Genomic DNA, 7500 nt, shown 5'->3' with positions numbered 1-7500 from the left:
CATTTTCATGTCTGAAGCCTACTTCTTTGTTCTACACTAAGATTTAGATTCCTGCCTGAAATTACTTGTTTGTTCTAACCTAATGTCAGATTCCTGCCTGAAGCCCATTTCCTTGTCCTTGGCCAATGTCAGATTCCACAAAAGCTTATTTCTAATTGGTCTTAAAGCCATCTATCAGAGGGAAAACAGGCCTGGTGCTGGAAACTTAGCTAACTAATCAGTCTTCATGAAGTCATGGATCACAACACTTGTAGGTGTTTTCAGGGCCGACCATTTATGTGAGAAAACGAGGAGGCCTCAACCCTACACAAAGAATTATAGGCAAGTGAGGAACGCTGAAAGTCGGGATAATGGTCTTCTCTGGTTAAGAGGATATCTAAAATGTGAACTTTCAGCTGGCCTTGTGGTACAAAGAATTGAGAAGGCCGATCATCACTTGTTCTCACAGATTTAAAATTAACCTAGGAAATGACAGTGCTGCCTTTAAAAATTAATGAAAAAATCATGTTGACTTTCAATATGAAAGAAAGAGCATTGTCATATCAGATTGAATTAAGAAATTAAATTTTAGAATAAGAAAAATAGAATCAAATACCTCCAAGATCCAATTTCTAACACAGTATCTTTTTTTCAAAGAAAACTATGAAAATTATTTAATGAGCCTGCAGACTTACCTTTCCAACTGATATATGTCCAAACTCTCTACAACCTTGACTGATACACGTGATCTCGGCTATCTAATCAGCCAATTAAAGAGAAACTGGTCATCACTATTAGAAGTACATATGTTCTGTACTAGGATGGCATTTGAGCTACCCATTAAAAAGGCTAGAAAAGCCCATGGTGTTCCAGCAAATCCCCCTTAAGCTCCTCTGTAGGCAGTACTCTAAGCTGGATATTTTTGTCAAGGGCAGTAGATGAAATTATTCAGTTTGTTATAAACTTTTTGACTGTTAGTTTGTCAAAATATGGCCTTATTATACCACAACCACAAAATCCACATTTTAGACTTGATAACATTAACCATATTTCAAGGTGTATAACATAAAATATGAATGGAAAGAATAGATGGATTCTACTGTATCTGAAAAACAACTCTTTTTTTTTCTTTTTTTAATTAGATATTTTATTTACACTTCAGATGCCATCCCCTTTCCCCATTCCCCCCCCTTAGAAAACCCCTATCCCATGCCCCCTTTTCCTTTTTGCATTTATACATTTTTTTTAAATAATGTTAATCATAAGCGTTATAAGTTTGGGATTGTTCAATCAGAGGTGTAACCCACTGCCCGACCTAGATATAACAACTATCTTTTACTGGTGGAGATACATGAATATCTGCCTCCCTGTCTCCCCCCTCTTTCTCTCTTTCATCACCTAGCTTCTCCTATCCTTCTCCTCCTCTTCTTACTCCTTTTCTTCCTCTCAGTACTCCTCCTACCTTAGCTCCTCCTACACATCACCCTTCCTGTTAAAATGAAACTTTTCTCTCAAAATACAATTAGAGCATAATTATGCCAATTTGTACCAGTGAGGTACAAGATAGTCCTAGTACCCAGTCCATCATTTTGTTGACTAACCAGCACCTCTGTCATCTATCCTAACTAAAACATTTAGTTCTGAACCTGGCTTTAGGATGAATGTCAGCTGACGACCATCCACTCAAATCTTTTCTCTTACGGTAAATAGCTATAAGTTTTCAACCCCGTCAGAAATCCAGAATGACTGAGTTAACTATAATTGTGGGAAGCACAAAGCATAGCTTCTAAAACTTAGCCAATTTATAGAGACCTCTGAACACCTGAAAAGCCCCTATACTACCAAACGTTGGAGCATCAAATCTTCAGCCTTCTAGCCCAGAATCATCTGACAGACCTTGGTGATGCAGGATTATTAAGGACTGATTACTCTGTCTAGGCAGATAGAATCAGTCGACTATTCTGCATGTGTGTCCTTTTCTGGACAGTAATTTGTCTGTAGATGTAGAGAGGCAATTCTTGCCTAGTGGCTGTTACCACACAACTGGAGTAACTCCAAGGATGCTCAATTTCTTCTTAGAATCCACGACAGGAAGCTGTCAGGAGCAGACAGGTCTCTAATCAATATGAACATTAATATATAAATATTTGTAGCATCAGTTCTATGGACTTCTGGTGTTTTGAAAACCAACTATCCATGTAAGGTAACCTGGACTGTTTTCTGTTAACTCCTCTCAGCTATTTCTAAGTAAAATATGGAAAGCACCCTAACAATAAACTCAAAAATATGAATTTGCTATAGTCCCTTAACTCATAGGTTAACTGTCCCAAATCAGTTAAAAAAGTTAAAAAAGGGCTGGGTCTAGGCATTGTATTCCTAAATGTGTTATACAGGCACAATGCCCATGAGAGTATCAATATTCATCTCATTTTTATATTAATAAGAGCCTCATACCAATGAAAACCTTAAATTTGAGATCAAAGTAAATTTTGTACCCTTTAAGAATTTATAACTTCATCTTGATAATAATTATACAGATTTCTACCAGTAGGTTATGGCTATGCAGTAAGTCCTAGCTAATCCCCCCTGTTCCAACAAAACCACTACTTGTCCCTAGAAAGACAGACCATTATTAACCACATTAGTCCCCAAGCTCAGGGAATAGGGGCGCTGACTCTTCTTTAACTTCGTCAAGCTGATTAAGAGCGTTGAGATTTTAGAAGAGGGGTGGGGGGGAGAGTAAGTTGATAAGCCTCTGATGCTGTGTCTTCACTGAATCCAGATGGAATTCCAGGACATCAGAGGTTTGGGCAGGTCTGCTCAGTATGCTTGATGAGTAGATACACCAAGGCTATATTCTGCAATATACAATTCTCAGAACAAGTTTTAGTATCAAGAAAAAAAAAATTCCCCACCCCCAGGGGGCTGACATTTTTTTTTAAAGATGTTGGTTCTGAAGACTTTTTTTCCCCCCGCTTCTTAAAATTGGTTGTAGTATTTACGTTTCAGATTTTATCCCATTAGCCTACTTCCTCCCACCACCCAGAAACCTATCCCATCACCCCCCCTCATGCTTCTATGAGGCAGTGACCACACCTACCCCCTCACCATCCCCTCCCCGCCCTCACATCCCCCCCCCACTGTGTGTTCATTCATTCATTTTTCATTCATTTTTTTTTTTATGGGACCAAGAAACTCCTCTCCCACCTATGTTCGACAGGGCCATCCTCCCCTACATATACCTCTGGAGTCTTGGGTCCTTCCCTATGTGTTCCCAGGCTGGTGGTTTAGACCCTGGGGGGCTCTGGTTGTTTGGTATTGTTGCTTTCCACCTGGGGTCAATAACCCTTTCTGCTCCTTCAGTCCTCTCACTAAGTTCTCCATTGGGAAACCCCTGATCATATCAGTGGTTAATTGTGAACATTGTCCTCTGAGTGTTTTAGTCTTTGGCTGACCTCTAAGGAGACAGCTATATCATGTTCCTCACATTATGCACTTCCAGCCATCCACAACAGTGTTTAGATTAGGTGGCTGTACATGGGGTGAATACCCAGGTGGAAAGGTCTCCTGATGACCCCTCCTTCAGTTTCTGTTCCATGTTTTGTTTCCCTATATGCTCCCTTGAGCATTTTTATTTCTCGTTCTAAGTAGAACTGAGGCATCCCCTCTTGGTCGTCCTTCTTCATGAGCTTCATGTGGTCTGTGGGTTGAGTCTTCAATAATCCAAGCTTTTGGGCTAACATCCGTGGAGATATGTTTGTGTAACTATCTTCTTTTGGGGTTTTTGGAACATTACTTTCTTGCTTTTTCTAGGTTGTAGTTTCCCTCCTTGTGTTGGAGTTTTCCACCAATTATTCTTTGAAGTGCTGGATTTGTGTTGAGACACTGTGTAAATTTGGATTTGTCATGGAATATTTTGGTTTCTCCATCAATAATGATTGACAGTTTTGCTGGGTATAGTAGTCTGGGCTGGCATTTGTGTTCTCTTAGGGTCTGTATGATATCGGTCCAGGATCTTCTGGCTTTTATGGTCTCTGGTGAGAAGTCTGGTATAATTCTTATGGGTCTGCCTTTATATGTTACTTTGCCTTTTTCCCTTACTGCTTTTAGTATTTTTTCTTTGTTTTGTACATTTGATGTTTTGACTATTATATGGCGGGAAGTATTTCTTTTCTGGTCTAAACTATTTGGAGTTCTGTAAGCTTCTTGTATATTTATGGACATCTCTTTCTTTAGGTTAGGGAAGTTTTCCTCTATAATTTTGTTGAGGATATTTACTGGTCCTTTTAGTTGGGAGTCTTCCCCCTCATCTATACCTATTATCCTTAGGTTTGGCCTTCTCATTGTGTCTTGGATTTCTTGTATATTTTGGGTTAGTAACTTTTTGTATTTTGCATTTTCTTTGACAGTTGTGTCAATGTTTTCCATGGTATCTTCTGCACATGAGATTCTCTCTTCTATCTCTTGAATTCTGTTGGTGATACTTGTGTCTATGACTCCTGATCTTTTTTTTTAGGTTTTCTATCTCCAGGGTATTGTCCCTTTGTGATTTCTTTATTGTTTCTACTTCCATTTTTAGATCCTGCATGGTTCTGTTTAATTCCTTTTCCCGTTTGGTTGCATTTTCTTGAAATTCCTTAAGGGATTTTTGTGTTTCCTCTTTAAGGGTTTCTATCTGTCTATCAGTGTTCTCCTTAAGTTCTTTGAGAGTGTTATTTATGTCTTTCTTAAAGCCCTCTATCATCATCATGAGAAGTGATTTTAATTCTGATTCCTGCTTTTCTGGTGTGATGGGGTGTTCAGGGCTTGCTCTGATGGGGGAGCTGGGTTCTGATGATGCCATGTAACTTTGGTTTCTGTTGCTTACATTCTTGCTCTTGCCTTTTGCCATCTGGTTAACTCTAGTGCTGCCTGTACTTGCTGTCTCTGACTGAAGCCTGTCTTTCTAGTTATCTAGCTTGTGTCTGATCTCCTAGGGGTCCAGATGTCTCTGTGATCTTTTCCAGCTGCACTGATTACAGTGGTACCTCTAGGATGCCTCAGGATATGGTGCCTCCAAGGTAGTAGTCCAGCTAGGTGTCTGCTGTTCTGGGTGCAGTGTCTCCTCTAGAATATCTCAGGATATGTTGTCTGAAGCTCTGAGTTCATTTGTTCCTCTGTGGCTCTGGATTGAGTGGACCTTCCAGTATGTCTCAGGTGGAATTCAGGGTCCACACAACAGCAGACCTGGCAGAGGTCTGATCTAGACCTCAAATCTGAGAACTAGTTCCTAAGACACTGTCCAAGTTAGAACGCCTGGGATCCCTGCTTCCTCTGGGTTCTTGGAGGTTGGGGACAGAGCTGCCACCCAAGATCTGCTCAGTGCTCTGGGCCAGACCGGAAGAAACCAGTGTTCCAGGCCGGGAGTGACTTCCTGGGTCCTTTTGGTTCCCAGTTACTCCCTGTTGAGGGCGGGCCCTGCTGTCTGCTTACCTAAGATACTGCCTGAGTTCGAGCACCTGGGATCCCTTCTTCCTCTGGGTTCTTGGATGTTGGGGGCAGAGCTGCCACCCAAGGTCTGCTCAGTGTTCTGGCCTAGACCGGAAGGCAACAACTCTTTAACATCTTTATTCTGATACTGTGAATATTTTCTCATATGCTAAAGTAAGTAGTAAAAAATAACACAAATCTTACAATGAACAAGTTATAAATGTATGGTTTTCTTATGTCTTTGCAAGCAACTATCCTGTTTCAAAACTCAGTGAGAGACTATGAGAAGCTATGAGGAGAGTGTAGCGGCTATGGGTCCCCAAACTATGGAGTTAAAGTCTCTTTCCACTGCACAACAATGTAAGGTAAGAAAAAAAAAAAAGACATCTTAGCTCATTTAAATTGGTATTTGCTTCCTCATAAAGCTTTTTTCAATAATCTCTTTTTTTTGAAATATTTTGTTAAGTATCATGTATTATTAATTTTGTGTTCTATGAAACTCTCTTACTTTGTTGTATAGTAAATTAATTCATTGATATCATGTTGATCCAAGCCGTGACTAATGCTTATACTTATGTAAAGTCTGTACCTTTAGAGGAACCTTAAAGGATTATATTAAGGAGGACAGATATCAGGCAACTAGCAAATATCTAGAAACCAGACCTTGTATCACAGTTCTGGGTACACAGTTCCACCCCCATCATAGTGTGTTTTGCTGAAGAAATTGTAAAGGCCTAAAGAGGGGTTAGCTGAGGACTACCCTCAATTTATAAATAAATCTTGTAATTGGGGGATATTTGAACTTAGTTTTTTGCAGCCAAGAGCATACGGACCTAAAGTTACACATTGCTCATACAACACTCCACTTAAATATTTTCTGAAGTTATCTGACTGTTGAGAATTTTTAATCTTATCCATTATGGATCCCCATGATAAAGGATTCAATTTTATCTTGCCTTAAGGACAGAGGATGTTTGTTTAACTCTCTTTTCTCAAGTGGTAGAAAGTAAGACTTCAATCTTGAAGCAAAACCAAATTAGCAGGAATATAGACTCAACTTCTGTCACTTATTCACCCCAACTCCCTGAGCATGAAAGCACTTGTCCTCTGAGTCACTGGGTGACTTCCCTTCTGCATTGTAAATTTAAATAACTCTGTAAAGGGATGCTGGCTTCTCTTCCTCTGATAATGGATAATTGAGCTCAATATTATTTTATCACCAGCCCCTGTGATTTCCAAATAGCCTTAACAGGTTGCACTGTATAAAATCGAGCCAGGAATGATTCTTTTTGAAAATTAGCATGTTCAATCAAAATCCGACCAGCTCTCCTTTTCAAAGCATCTGTTGTCATTTCAAATTCATGAACCACTTTAGCACTGTCGGCGACGTCAATTGGCTTTTGAGCTATCAATTCTTAGTATGTAACAATGTGTTCTACTGAATGTTAGTAAAAGACAATTCCGGCTTTGATGGCTTAGCAGAGTATTGTGATTAATCCACCTTTCAGAAGCATTTGTGTGGTGTGCTTCTAGAGTCAGCAACATCCTTATTTATTTATTTATCTATTTATCTATTTATTTATTTATTTAAAAAAGCAGATATGGTTTGGTAAAACTTAGTACTACAGTTATTATTCTGTCTCCCAAAGGAAAAAAAATAAATTCTTATTCTTGAGATAAGAATTTAGGAACAACAGGCAGAGCTAGTAGTGGTAGTATTTGTCTTTAATGCCAGCACTAGAAGCAGAGGCAGGCAGATAATCTGTGTATTCAAGGTTATTCTCATCTTCATAGTAAGTTCCAAGGTAGCCCAGCTACATAATGAGACCCTTTCTGAAATGCTATCCTCCCCACTCCACCCCCCAAAGTGACACAACAGACAACAGTTCAGTATCTTAGTTAAAAATATTTGATACGGTTCCCGGCGATGTCTTGGTTTCGAGCCGCTTCTGAGATCCCGATCCCCGGAGACCAGGACGTGTTTGATGAGGAAGCAGCGGACGAGTCTCTGTTAGTGCAGTGGGAATGGCAGGGTCACATGCGGAAACGAGT

At 39.7% G+C, this 7500-nt stretch overlaps 1 pseudogene; it reads left to right on the top strand.

Moving 5' to 3' along the window:
- The first annotated feature begins 7375 nt into the window (after positions 1 to 7375).
- Positions 7376 to 7500, top strand: part of LOC117716599 (protein YAE1 homolog pseudogene) — a 671-nt pseudogene continuing 546 nt past the window's right edge.

Source organism: Arvicanthis niloticus, chromosome 10, assembly GCF_011762505.2.
Source record: "Arvicanthis niloticus isolate mArvNil1 chromosome 10, mArvNil1.pat.X, whole genome shotgun sequence".
In the NCBI taxonomy this organism is placed as follows: Eukaryota; Metazoa; Chordata; class Mammalia; order Rodentia; family Muridae; genus Arvicanthis; species Arvicanthis niloticus.
The sequence above is the reverse complement of the archived record's forward strand: the minus strand, read 5'-3'. Positions and strand labels throughout refer to the sequence as shown.